Raw genomic sequence first — 16,081 nt, 5'->3', positions numbered from 1 at the left:
TTTTGGAGGGTTACCCTAGATTGTCTAGCGGTGTTACAGGCTCTAATTTTACTGTGAGAAATAAGTTACCCACTATCCTCATCGCCTTGTTTATTGTCGCATCAAAACAACGTAGTAACAAAATAGGAAAGAAGCACAAATCGAGCGAGATATTTTTAATAATACACACATGGTATTGGTTACTAGATTGTCTAGCGTTTGTTACAGGCTCTACATTTACTGTGGGAAATAAGTAATCCACTATCTCATTCGGACATGTTTTATTGTCGATAACAACGTAGTAAACACAATAGGAATAAGAAGCACAATATAGACTTTTATTAATACAACATGGTTGTGGAAACTAGATTGTGTAGCGTTGTTTACAGGCTCTAATTGTAACAGCGCGAGCTGTGTGCGCGCGAAATAAGTTACCACTATTCTCCATCGGCAATGTTTATTGTCGATAACAACGTAGATAGAGCGCGAAATAGGTAGAAGAACAATAGAGATGTTTATTACTAACATGTATTGGTTACTAGATTGTCTAGCGGTGGTACAGGCTCTAAATTGAGCTGAGCTGGTGGAAATAAGTTTACCACTATCTCATCGGCATGTTTATTGGTCGATAACAACATAGTAACAAATAGGAAGAAAGCACATACGATATTTTATTAATTACAGCATGGTTTGGTTATACTAAGATTGTGTAGCGGGTGTTACAGGCTCTAATTTTACTCTAGGAAAATAAGTTACCACTATCTCATCTGGCATGTTTTTTTGTTGATAACAATTCGTTAGTAACACAATAGGAAAGAAGCAACATTAGAGAGATTTTATTAATACACATGGTTAAGGTTTACTGATATTGTTCCTAGCGGGTGGGTACTCAGGCCTCTAATTGTACTGTGGGAAAATAAGTTTACCACTAATCATCATCGGCATGTTTTTATATGTCGATAACAAACATAGTAACAAATAGGAAGAAGCACAATAGAGATTTTATTAAATACACATGGATTTTTTAGTTTTACTATGATTGTCCTAGCGTGTTTTTACAGGGCTCTAATTGTACTTGTTGGTAGAGAATAATTTATACCACTATCTCATCCAATCGCAATGTTTATTGTCGATAACAACGTAGTCACAAATAGGAGAGAAGCACAATAGAGATTTTTATTAATACACATGGTTTGGTTTAGCGCTAAGATTGCGCGGAGAGTCGAGCGTCAGTGTGTTACAGGCTCTAATTTTTAACTGTTGGGGAAATTAGTTTTACCACTAATCTCATCGGCATGTTGGTATTATATCGGATAACAACGGTAGTAACATAATAGGAAGAAGCACAATAATAAGATTTTTAATTAATAACACACGGTTGTGGTTACTAGATTTGTATATGTGGTGTTACAGGGCTCTAATTGTTACCTGTGGGAAAAATAAGTTACCACTATCTTCATCGGCCATGTTTTATTGTCGATAACAACGTATTGTAAACAAATAGGTAGAAGAACATTAGAGATTTTAATTAATACCACATGGTTTATTAGTTACTTAGAGTTGTATACGGTGTTTACAGGCTTCTAATTGTGTAACTGTGTGGAAATAAGTTTACACTATCGGCATGTCTGTCTTGGGTCCGATAACAACGTAGTAAACAAATAGGAAGAAGCACAATATAGATTTATAATTAATACACATGGTTGTGGTTTAATATATCGGTTGTGTAGCAGTGACAGTCCAGGCTCTAACAATTGTGTACTGTGGGGAAATAAGTTACCACTATCTCATCAGGCATGTTTATGTGTCGATAAACACGTAAGTACAAAAATTAGAACGAAAGCACATAGAATATTTTATTAATTGCACATGTTAGTGGTTTACTAGATTGTGTAGCGGTGTTACAGGCCTCTAATTGTTACTGTTAGGAAATAAGTTACCACTATCTCATCGGCATGTTTATTGTCGATAACTACGTAGTAACAAATAGGAAGAAGCACATAGAGATTTTAATAATACACATGGTTGTGGTTACTACATTGTGTAGCGGTGTTACAGGCTCTAACTGTACTGTGGGAAATAAGTTACCACTATCTCATCGGCATGTTTATTGTCGATAACAACGTAGTAACAAATAGTAAGAAGCACATAGATATTTTATTAATGCAACATGGTTTTGGGGTTTACTAGATTGTGTAGCGTGTTACAGGCACTACTTGTACTGTGGGAAATAAGTTACTACTCTCTCATCGGCTTTTTATTGTCGATAACAACGTAGTAACAAATAGGAAGAAGCACAATCATAGATTTTATTAATACACATGGTTGTGTTACTAGATTGTGTAGCGGTTACAGGCTCTAATTGTATTAAGCGAAATAGTTACCACTATCTCATCGGCATTTTATTGTCGATAACAACGTAGTAACAAATAGTAGAAGAACAAAGATTTTTATAAGAGCACATGGTGTTGGTTACTAGATTGTCAAGCGGTGGTTACAGGGCTCTAATTGTACTGTGGGAAATAAGTTACCACTATCTCATCGGCATGTTTATTGTCGATAACAACATATTAACAAATAGGAAGAAGCACATAGAAGATTTTATTAATACACATGGTTTGGTTACTAGATTGTGTAGCTGTGTTACAGGCTCTAATTGTACTCTGGGGAAAATAAGTTACCACTATCTCATCGGCATGTTTTTTTGTTGATAACATCGTAGTAACACATGGGAAGAAGCACATATAGAGATTTTATTAATACACATGGTTGTGGTTACTATATTTGTCTAGCGGTGGTACAGGCTCTAATTGTACTGTGGGAAATAAGTTACCACTATCTCATCGGCATGTTTATTGGTCGATAACAACATAGTAACAAATAGGAAGAAGCACAATAGAGATTTTATTAATACACATGGTTTGGTTTACTAGATTGTCTAGCGGTGTTTACAGGCTCTAATTGTACTGTGGGAAATAAGTTACCACTATCTCATCGGCATGTTTATTGTCGATAAACAACGTAGTACCAAATAGGAAGAAGCACAATAGAGATTTTATAATACACATGGTTGTGGTTACTATATTGTCTAGCGGTGTTACAGGCTCTAATTGTACTGTGGGAAATAAGTTTACTACTATCTCATCGGCATGTTTTTATTGTCGATAACAACGTAGTAACAAATAGGAAGACAGGCACAATATAAGATTTTATTAATACACATGGTTGTGGTTTACTATATTGTGTAGCGGTGTTACAGGCTCTAATTGTTACTCTGCGGAAATAAGTTACCACTATCTCATCGGCATGTTTGTTTGTTGAATAACATCGTAGTAACAAATAGGAAGAAGCACAATAGAGATTTTGTTTAATACACATGGTTGTGGTTACTATATTGTCTAGCGGTGGTACAGGCCTCTAATTGTACTGTGGGAAATAAGTTACCACTATCTCATCGGCATGTTAATTGTCGATAACATCGTAGTAACAAATAGGAAGAAGCACATAGAGATTTTTATTAAATGCACATGGTTGTGGTTACTAGATTGTGTAGCGGTGTTACAGGCTCTAATTGTACTGTGGGAAATAAGTTACCACTATCTCATCGGCATGTTTATTGTCGATAACAACGTAGTAACAAATAGGAAGAAGCACATAGAGATTTTATTAATACACATGGTTGTGGTTACTAGATTGTGTAGCGGTGTTACAGGCTCTAATTGTACTGTGGGAAATAGGTTACCACTATCTCATCGGCATGTTTATTGTCGATAACAACGTAGTAACAAATAGGAAGAAGCACATAGAGATTTTATTAATACACATGGTTGTGGTTACTAGATTGTGTAGCGGTGTTACAGGCTCTAATTGTACTGTGGGAAATAAGTTACCACTATCTCATCGGCATGTTTATTGTCGATAACAAAACGTTTTAGTAACAAATAGGAAGAAGCACATAGAGATTTTATTAATGCACATGGTTTGTGGCTACTAGATTGTGTAGTGGTGTTACAGGCTCTACATTGTACTGTGGGAAATAAGTTACCACTATCTCATCGGCATGTTTATTGTCGATAACAACGTAGTAACAAATAGGAAGAAGCACATAGAGATTTTATTAATGCACATGGTTGTGGCTACTAGATTGTGTAGTGGTGGTACAGGCTCTAATTGTACTGTGGGAAATAAGTTACCACTATCTCATCGGCATGTTTATTGTCGATAACAACGTAGTAACAAATAGGAAGAAGCACAATGGAGATTTTATTAATACACATGGTTGTGGTTACTAGATTGTGTAGCGGTGGTACAGGCTCTAATTTGTACTGTGGGAAATAAGTTACAACTATCTCATCGGCATGTTTATTGTCGATAACAACGTAGTAACAAATAGGAAGAAGCACAATATATATTTTATTAATACACTAGTTGTGGTTACTAGATTGTGTAGCGGTGGTACAGGCTCTAATTGTACTGTGGGAAATAAGTTACCACTATCTCGAGTCGTTAATTTTCGATGATAATATAGTAGCTAATACCAATAGGCAAAATAGAGATTTTATTAATGCACATAGTTGTGGTTACCAGTTTATGTAGCCTACCTGTATAACAGACTCTAGTTGTGGTGTGGGAAATAGGCCACCACTATCTCAGAATGTTCATTGTCAGATTATTTAAGTTAGTCCTAAGCCCCGTCGCTAGGTCTGCGCCACATAACTTTGACTGTTATGATTCAATATATTGTTATCTTACCTTTTACTCCACAGATGGCAGTTTGTCGGTTACATCTGCCGTTCCTTGCATTAGTTTCACACCAACGTTACAGCAAATGATCTATGTAGTACTTGTTGTACTAGGTTAATGGACGTTTGTGCCTAGGACTGACACTACCTCGTGAATATAGATGGGGGGGAGGTATTGTTAAAAGTTGTAGCTCCCTGAAAAACACTGAATGGCTCTCTGGAGGCTGTGACCGTTATTAACGATATGCAGTGGCTTGTGTTATATAAGGGAAGAGTTATGTACAAATGTAATCAGTTCTTGTACAATATTAAGGAAACTATTTGATTAAAGTTTTTTTATTGACTATGGAAGTTTTAAAAGCGATAACAGGTGTTCGGACATTTTCCATCGTTATGGGTTATAAAAGGTATAACACAACGTTTCGAGGATTTGAATCTATCCCCTCTTCAGGTGGGTGAGGTATTAAGACACACAAAAATAACGAACAGGAAGAAGTAAAGAAGGGAGAGATAAGGGTTCAAACATACCCAAAATCTGCTTGGAGTCCAGTCCAGGCGTTGTAACTGCAAAAAATGCAAGTCCTGAGGACAAATCACAATTACGAGGATAAAAATCACACCAGCACAGGCTACAGTGGGGTACCAACAAGAATGGGGATATCGGCTCTTTCATCAGCACCGCGTAGTGTTATCTGAAACAATGGGGCAGGAAGGCGATGGGCAGGAAGGCGATGGTCAGGAAGGGGAAAGGGGTAAAGCCCCATCAGGACATTGAAGAATTTATTACTCAGGCAGATAAGAGGATTCTAGAATTTAAAAATTTAAAAACATTTAAAATTAAAAAAAAATACATGAGCTTTAATTAATCCAATAAAATTATACATGATGCTGATAATGAAAGAGCACGTAATAAGATGCCCTGCCGATTGCTGATTCCACAATTTCCCCCCCCATAATTTTTGGACCTAGGCTTTAGTGTCATGATGTGTATATTTATTACACACCTCTCCCACCTGACGAAGAGGATAGATTTTTAATCCTCGAAACGTTGTGTTAACCTTTTATAACCTATAATTAATGAAATGATGTATTATTGTCTTGCAATCAGTTGGCACTATTGCAATAAAACGAGTTTCCCGTTTGGTGGCGTTTTCATTTACTGTGTGCGACAAAGGAAATGCACAAGGACTGTAACCAAGAACGTAGAAACAAAATACTTTGGGGGTCCAGACACCTGATATTTTTTCCGTAGTGGACCGAGACTAAGGCCCCGTTTGTTCCTTGAAAAAGTTCGTAACCCGTTTCTTTGTTAAGAACGGTCTTTTTGGCAATACATGACAGTAATACTGAATTATTTAAATAATAATAATTGTTTTATAATAAATTAATTGAACAAATTTTAAACTTGGGAGGACCCTTTAGACCCTCTCTCTGGCTACGTCCTTGACATTAACTGTTAATTATAAAAATAAGATCATTTGTACAAGTTATTTATTTAGCAACTTGATTAATATGAATTTTTAGCTAATGTGGGGCAAATTCACTAACATAATAATGTATGGTATTTTCAGGTAGGCTATCTTAGTTTAGTTCCTATTCACGTGTTGTCCATACAATTGTGGAAGCTTTTTTCTAATTTGTCCTGTAACCTTAAATGAAAAATAATATATTCGAATTTATAATGTCAAATTTATATTACTTATCTACGCAAACTACTATATTTAAAAATAATTTTTTATTTATATGTAGAATTTCCTTTTTATATTTTCAAGCAAATAATTGTGGTAGTAGTAAATTTCAACTATTTTTTCTGGTTTGTCTAATGACGTCATCTAAACTACGGCAATATTTATAATTCCTTACAATGCAGAATGCATTACTATAATTTCCGTAAAGTTTAGTTCATAATTAATTAATTTTTATAAATTAATAATTAATAAATAACAAATATTACTGATTTTCCTAACTGCTGAATGATTCTTCTTCATTTTAGACATTTATCAATACATTGTTTAACAGATAAACAAAAAATGTATAAACAAAAGATATATATTATTTTGTTTTCAATTTTGGTGAAAGTTGAAACATATGAAATATCGAGGACATTCAAAATGTAATAACACGCAATAGTTTTTGGTTAGTATCTTACGATAAACTATAATTCCTTGCTTGTTTATTACGTAAAATCACAAACCGTCCATCTTATAAAACTGCAACCAATTAATCTATATGAGTGACATCCATTTATAATAAGGTGTACCACATGCAGGTTTAAGCGCTGTACAATGTGTCTGTTAGTAACTATAAAGACATGTAACAGTACATTTTACTATTGTTAATTAATACACTTTAAACTCCTGTTCTAAAAGCCATATCTAATATGCTACAGCTAACAAATCACGCATTACAATTACTTACTCAATGTAAACATAGGTTTTGATAAATCAAATTAACAAATGCATATTAAATTACTTGATAATTGCAATAACCAGTGGATAATGCACTGAGAACTCATTATTAGCCTTTAGCATACACTATTTACATACATGTGCCATGGCGATGAATAATACAGCTTACATTAATTATTGATGATTACCATTGTGACATTCGCCTTTGTTGTCGATGTCATCACCAAATGCATATTTGTAGTGCTGAATAATACACAATTTTAAAAGTCACTGACTACACGTTGTTACTTAAACATACAATATGTACACAAATAAAAGTAAAGAACACTAACAATGTTACATTAATTTTAATTATTTTCAGTCTCAATGTTTTCCCATCAGTAAGGAAATGTCATTAGCTTTAGAGCTAAAAAATCGAGTACTTTTGAATGAAAAATACACCCATTAAAAGTTCACCAACAAGAGAAGCCCAGAGGACCCTTCTAATTTCTCAGAGGAGTAGGCTAGTACTGCGGATTTCTCCACTGGTCACACTACCTATCTTTTGATTTCTTCTTTCTAATTCCAAGTATGCATTGAGAATTATTCCATCAAAACTATCAAATACCGTTCCCAATAAATAGATTCCTGTGGAATGTCCTGATCTCACGCTATTTCCTTACCTTTCCTGTGCCTTTTTTCCACCTTCTACAGAAGAAAAATGTTTGTTGGGTTTTGGATTGTTCCAAGTACCATTGGGGTACTTCGCATTCACGAACGGACTTACATTTATCTGTTGAACATCCATGCATCATGAGGAACTAGTTCTGGTAAAATTCAATATTCTCTTATATCTGCACAACTCAAACTTTCATATATCCAATAAAATGGTTATCCACCCACTTTTTGTCTTCCAGTGTACTCTATGGGATCAGAACTCTATTTTTCAGGGGAATTCACAAATGGTATTTTAATTGAATATTATAAACATTCCTAGGAGAAAACTGTTCAAACCCACAAGTATATTTTTATTAGCCACTTCATGAATCGAACCCGTGACCTCTGTGGTTAGAAGACAGCCTAACGCGTGAAGGTCAAACTGATAAGCTCACGATTTCTTACACAATTCTGTCATCACGAAATCGACTGTGATACATATACAACCCCTGTGACTACAAAAAAGTGTTTCGAATATTGAGCGGGAACCATTCAATATTCAGAGATCACCCTTTTTCTATTTCTAGTACCCAAAATTTTTGACTTTTAAAATTTACCTCACATTGAAAAATGCGAAGGTAGACAGTCCAATTTGTCCAGTTTGGACTTCAAGCTGTTCATGTATAAGTCAGTGCGATAAATTTTCAAATAGCAGACTATTGCTGCATCTTGTAGGTTTTTAAAGTACATGTTTGTATATTATATGTTTATAAATAAGGACGTGTGTATATTACTATCCTCCAAACGTTGTCTTATATACTTTGTAACATATAACAATTAAACAGGTTGTAAAGAACATGTATTGTGGTCTATTTTTCCATCTGAGGAATAATTTTTTCTGAAAGGTCCTAGAGAATTTAAAAACGTACATAAAGTTCTTTTGGTCGAGGGAAGAATACTATTGATTTTGGGGAACAAAATGCCTAAGGGCGGCAATATTACAACAATACGGAAAAAGTTACAACACTTTGGGGAAAGAGTTACAGTCGGTTCGGTAAGGATTGTAATTACGTTCTATCAGTGTTCTTGCAATGAGGATCTATCTCCTCATAGGCACTGAATCTTAGATGAAGAATAAACCAATCTTCTGAGTACCGATAAAAATGCTGAAGCAGGATGAGTACATGAGATTAAATCTGCAGCGTTCTTGTCTAATCCATGTCTCGCACCATTCGTCTATTCCTTACTGCAGGTTCACGAATGTTGTTAATCGATATAACTGCAAACATTTTAGTAAGTGTTTTATGAGTTGACCGGTGTCGATCAACTTTCAGCTGTAATTAGTGATCACTGTTTCTTGTTTTAATTTCAAAATATGTTTCTGGATACTGTAATTAAATCGTAATGAAATTGCAGATTAGAGCATTTAAAATATTTGAAAATTGTATTTTTTAAATACAATTTATTGATTACAGTTCTTGAGGATATTAATACACGGAAATAGTTTAATAATAATAAAAGTGTTAATTAACTGAGTGTTAGCGAATTCCCTCAATATATAATCTGGAAAAATTAATTTATGTTGATATGTCTCTCTAATTGCACGATGACTCGAGAACATCGAACTAACCTATGTAATTGCAATGTTACGTGAAGCTTTATGGCTATACAAGCTACATCGAATTGGTTATTGATCATGCCACTTTGGTGTCATATTGGTCTTATGGGTAACCAATAATTACAATGAGAATACCGCAGAGTAAATAAATGTGGTAGCAAATTGAATATTATCACATAAAATTTTTAAATGTGTCATAGTAACACGTATAACTGTAGATTTGAAATTTAGCATCAAACGTCTGTCACGTACTATTACATTGTAATTAAGAGAATTAGTTATAATGTCTTGGAAAATTCGATTATCACTCAGCATATTGATTTTATAGGGTGCAAAAATATATATTTAAGTACCTCCTAAGTATAGGGAAACATTGCGTTTCATATATTAGCACTTTTTATTTTATAAACGTTCACGAATAATTTGTGATGACTTGATATTCAACAGAAGAAGTTAATGGAGTCAAGTTCTCGCCAGTTGTGCTCAGTATTTGACAAGTTCCCGAGTTGTGCAACTAAGTTTATTTATTGCCAAGAGTTTCATAACGAATGCATCAAGCGCTAGAATGTTATTGCTGAAGTCAAACTTTTATATTATGTTACGTTTGGAAATGACAGTAAAAATGTAATAAACACTGCTCCTTAGTGAAATGATTTCAAATATAAAATTATGTGCTGGAAATTCGCACTTGTTATTATTCAAAGTCACATCCCGTAATTGTTTTAACACCGATACACTATGTCCAGGCAGCCTGATGATTATAGATACTTACCGCAAGACACAGTGGGTCGCCATAACCGTTGTTACCTGCCTGCTGTGAGTAATGTAACTGACAGTATGGGGTATAGAAATTACTCTTTAATCTTACAAGTATTACACTATTAAAGGTCTAGTTGAACTGAAAGCAGTACCCCAAATCTGAGTTAAAAAATTTGATCCCGTTGGAAGAAATTGCTGTTCTTGTAAAATTTATTAAACATTTTTAACAATTTAAACAGCAATTTCTTCCCACTGTATAATTCTTTTTAACTCCAGTTTGCGGTATCGTTTTAGTTCCACTAGACCTTTAATATAATGTACAACTCAACATAGGCTGTCATTTAAGATTTTCTTCGTACCTCAGACAGGTTGTCTCCAAAAGGTGACATCCGATCGCCAAGTATTTAGAAAAATAGTTTACTTTTACCAGTAACGGTGTAAAAAATTTGGTTGTGATACTATTGTTAAAAAAAAAAATTATTAAGTCGTCCTAAGACTTAATTGTCATCCTGTATATATGTAATGTCAGAATAGTATGCACTAGTTCATAAGTGCATCTTAATTAGACCTAATGTATTTAATTTATGTCATTACTAAACACAAATTTTACCGACTTAAATTACAATTGGACAAATCTGGTCTTTGCAGCCCTCGATGAGACATTCAGAACTGTCCGCGGTTACCTAAATTAGGAATTAAGTTAAATTAATGACATGAGTAAACTCGGGTGACAATAAAAAAAGAAGAATTAAACCTTATGAATGTGTCTGAGATTTAGAGTAAATATAAAAGAATAAAACCGGACTGAGGGGATTTATGAACTATGTGGTAGTTACGGGATAAAAAATAAAGAAGGGGACAGATAAACATCAATAAATCTGACAGCTTTTAAAAATCTAAAGGGTACTCTACACTTTGTTAAGAGAAAGAAAGAGCAAGACGAGTGCGAGAGATAGACCCTGGCCCGCGGATCACACCTTGAACAACTGAAATCACATACTGCACAAGGAGCGTCCACCAGACACTATACCGACCGATCATATCAGTACGTGACCTCAGGCGATATGGGGAAACACTCACCAGATTCAACATCTATGTTGCACATGTTCATAGTGAAATTTAATCCAGCTTATCAATTATTTTAAGCAGTTATGACAAATGTAAACCTAATTATTCTAAAAAATAAAACTGAATTTTATTCTAATGAAACATAATTGAAAATGTTATTAGCCTTCTTTAGGCCCCACCGCTAGACAACGACAGTTGGACCCTTTACTTGCAAACAGACGATGATTCAGAAGACTAGACGCTTACTTCCCGCATTAGTGTTGGGAGTAGAACGGGACGCGTACTTCAGGCATTAGTGTTGGGAGTAGAGCGGGACGCGTACTTCAGGCATTAGTGTTGGGAGTACGCATGCGACAGCGCCTGAGCCATTGATGTGGGTCGTTGGGTCCGCAACTCTTCAGGTACAATGCCCTCTATACAGAGTAAAATTAAATTAAATCGTTATTACCATGAGACTGTACGGACACAAGCTAAGCTGTATTAATGACATCAGATATTTTGAGTTCTCGTATGGAAATAATATCAGAATACGAGGCACGGTTAACTCCCATACAATGACCGTGTCATTGCTTTTTCCTTCTTCTTCGGCTATGGGTGCTAGTTGGGTTCTTCACCGCAAGAAGAACCAAGACGCAAACGCAAGAATTAATTTATACGTTCATTCATTAATGAAATTATTTACACTTTTTAAAGATCTTGATGTTAAGTTACACGATTGTTATCAGTTGCACATTCCTATATTTATTCATGGTTAGTTTATTGAAAACTGTGTTTATGGTACTCACAGACACAGTATGTATCGTAATTAATGCTGCTTGTTTACGGTCTATTGTGCAATCTAAAAAGTTTTAATCTAAACTTTGCCACGACTTCAAACATTGACTCTCTACAATGATGAGAGAAGCAAAGCAAGAATATCACTACACAGCATTGATAGAAGAAAAATACTGACAATTCATCTTTTTGAAAACGACTAGAAAACAAGTACTATTTTAAATGTATAGTCAGTTACATAAACAAGTGGCATTTTGGTTATAATTTAAATGTGCTGCAAGTACACAACATGTGATAGAAATATCAATTCATATTTAGGACCTGAAGAGATTTACACTTTTTGTAAAATATCATACACAATTTTGAACAAAAAATAATTATATTTTCGGTTTTGGGTGGGCAGTAAAATCTCGTAAAATGACTAATTTAGTCATATTATGGTTGGAAACTTTAACACGATTAACGACAGCAATTTTATGAAACACTACATGTTTATTGAATTTACAAAATGTTATATTATTTGTAGGAGCCATTCTAAATTGCACTAATATAATTTTGTAGATGAATCATCCCCCAGATCGTCAGCTGGATGTACAGCCAGGGTTCTCTCGATCATCGCTCGCTCTCGTCAAATGTCAGATGTCAGCCCTGAACATGTTCCTACGCAAAAATGTTACTTCCAAAACCAACAGTACCGACTGTGCAGCGGATTGTTTTAGTGACAACACTGTCGCCATGGTGATGGTACGCTCCTCGACCTTCTGCATTTTTATATGCAACCTAACAAGGAATAAACCACGGATGTTGAAGAACGCACTATAGATGGGGAATTTACCATAATTTGTCAATAACCTATCCAAAATAACGTTGTTTCGTTACGTTTGTTACGTTGTTACGTTTCAGTAACCTGTTACCGTAGTAACATATTACCAGCCGACCCAATCTAGTTATTGGCATCATGCTGTTACTGAAATGACGTTATTGAGTTTCAAGTAAACTGATTCAGACTAAATCTACATCTATGGGTTTATTTATTCATAGTATAACATTTATAAAATCATCACAATGTAATTTTGGACTGGTAGGTTTGTAGTTTTTAATACAAAACTTAACTGACTCACCACAATGTAATATTTTTAACTATCCGTCTTTAAATAGATTACTTATGATTAATGATAACTGAGAACGAACCACCGAATGACGAAAACATTAGGTTTGCTTTCCAGAAACAAGTTTACGTTTATATTTATTTATTTCAATCTGGTATTTTACTCCCTGTCCCTCCCACACCATTCAGCTCACTTCACTACGTTCTCGCTCATTTTACTTCATTATTATTACCAAAATACTTTTACGCTAGGCGTTCAATGGTGAGTATTTGTTATAAAGAATCTGTAGTTAATATATTTTAAATCTTCAATTTACCAGCCTTGATATAGAAGATGTAAATATCTGAGTCAATGTATACGATTTCTACTACTGCCTAAGAAACAAATAAATAAATAATATATAATAATAAATAAATTATTAATGAGTTAAATTCCTTCAAAACTCAAAATATTTCAGATATAAAATCTCTCAGTTTTGATTATACACAAAGACATAATATTTCAGAACCGCTAAGTCCTATGTCTACATTTAGTGTATTGTACGACGTTAAATCAACAGTAATTTCAGCGACTCGGTAACGTAATACCAGAATAACGTTACAGTAAATGGTCCGTTCCTAGCCTCATTCCTTGCTCGACAACAGCCTCGGCTGTTACTCAGTAACCAGGTTACTGTGCAACCTAATACCAGAAAGACGTTGTAAGAACGTGCAAAATCATTCAGCCCGCATGTTGCTGAAATAACAGGGTGTTACTGGTAACACGTTATCCTGGTAATAGGTTACCACTGAATAACGGTGTTACCGACACTAATACGTTATATAATGCCAATCTCTAGCATGCACGTTACCATGGAACAAGAGCAATTTTCTTTGGCAGCTGCAAGCAAGTACAAAGGATCCAGCGATCTCATACTTGAACTTGCAGATTTACTCCTTCCCTTTAGCCTTCCACCCACTGACATAACAAACCTAATCTCTTACTGTACAAGTCACATCAGATGTGTTTTATACTAGTCTTTACGAAATGAATAATTAGCGTGTTCCTGCTGACTAGAGTCCGAAGAATAGAGAAAGCGCACAGATTTATTCATGTTTTCGCGTGACAGACGAGAGATGGAGGCAAGCGCCTTAGCAGATTGTTAAGTGAACGATAAATCTTAGTCGGTGCATGAAAAGGGTTGGAGACGTTTGTCTTCTTTTGAAATTTCAGCACAGCCAACCTCGTCAAGATTTTGTTGTTTCATTCTCTTTTTTAATGAAAAGGAAAACATATTTACACAAAATAAACAATATCTTACAAATAATAAATAAAGGGCAAAATAGTACCAGAAATAATTGTTCTAAACTCAAATACATAAATTAAACTGTACTAATTTAATAGTTTATGCTTCTCTTAGGCAAACTATAATTCTTAACAGCAAGGTTGTTTAAAATTAGGCCTACTATATATCTATTCTATTTAGACATAATATACAACCCTATAAAAAAGACAAATCTCCCACTACTTACTCACACACTCCATGTATTTTTTAATTCTCCAACTTCTTGACATCCCGGAAAGTTAGGGAAAGAAAAACTAAAGCCTTTTTATAAATATCGATCTTCTATAGGGGTTGAACCGGGGTAGCAATTACTAGAAAAACTATATTTAGCTTTTCAAACTTCTATAAGGAACGTTTTTGAAAGAAACATTTGACCCTCACGTGCCTCATGACTTAAATAGAAAATTAAGAATATTTGCATTAATAGTAGTCGTTCCTTTAAGTAGAAATGGAGTTACAAGAAAAAGTAAAATATTATTTTTCATTATTTACTGTTTTAGAAAGGAGAGATTAAACCACACGTGCCTCATCACTTGAAGTAGTAATATGAAGCAGTTGCTTTGTGAGAAAAGAAGAATTTTAAAATAAAAATGTTATGTAATCTCTTAGAGTGGGCATCAATGGAAACCCTACTAAAGGCAGCAGAAGTAGGTTCTAATGATCAGAAATAGTCACTTTACATAGACGTTTCAGGCCAACGTAATATACATTTTCTTAATCGAGGCAAAATTTTAAACGCTACTATGACACCGGGAGTAGATTCCAGTGAGGGAAGTAGTAACTTTTTGACTAAAGTAGAGTTTTCAGACCAATTTCTTGATTGAAGCAACAAGGTAAAAGCTAATATAGCGTGTGAAATATAATTTATTCGAACTAGAAATGATTCTTCCTGCGCTAAACCTGAAATAAGATTTTTGATCTTATTAACAATTAACAATGCCATGTCTATATCAGATTAAATTTTGTAATAGGGCTAAATAATATTACATCATAAGTGCTTACACTAAAATTACTACTACGATCTTAATAATTATTAGTTAGCGTGTAGGACATGAAGCTTTCTGAATGAGTCATATTGTAGGAGAGCTAGTAGTAGACACCAGGTAGGAGTTGTAGTATCAATCTAGAGTATTAACAGTGCATACTAGATGTTAGATGTAGTATCCATCCGGAGTAATTAACAGCGTATACAAGGTGTTACAGTGTTATATCAAATTTGGATTAAATGTATACTCCAGGTGTTATTATTAGTCGTATCCACTTGGATTAGAAGAAGTATTATAATAGGTGTTAATTGTAGAATCCATCCGGATTATTAACAGTATAAACAAAGGTATTAAATTTAATATCCATTTTGATTTAACCCATACTCCGGATGTTATTTGAAGTACCTTTTTGGATTATAAGTAGTATACACTAGGTGTTAGTTGTAGTAACCATCCGGAATATTAACAGTGTATACAAGGTGTTACACTGTTATATAAATTTGGATTAAACGTATACTCCAGGTGTTATTTGTAGTATACACTTGGATTAGAAGTAGTATACACTGGGAGTTTCTTCTTTATGTGAAGTTTTGGACAACGGAAGGATTGCGTAGGAAACAGTATATTCTATACATTTTCCGTCTTTTAGTGATACAATACTATCAGTAATATCATTGT

The 16,081-nt window shown here is 34.4% G+C and overlaps 1 pseudogene; it reads left to right on the top strand.

Moving 5' to 3' along the window:
• LOC124355995 overlaps nucleotides 1–16,081 on the top strand; it is a 57,705-nt pseudogene that overhangs the window by 26,202 nt on the left and 15,422 nt on the right.

This window comes from Homalodisca vitripennis, chromosome 2 (assembly GCF_021130785.1).
Source record: "Homalodisca vitripennis isolate AUS2020 chromosome 2, UT_GWSS_2.1, whole genome shotgun sequence".
Classification (NCBI taxonomy): domain Eukaryota; kingdom Metazoa; phylum Arthropoda; class Insecta; order Hemiptera; family Cicadellidae; genus Homalodisca; species Homalodisca vitripennis.
This window is presented reverse-complemented; position numbering and strand designations above follow the sequence as displayed.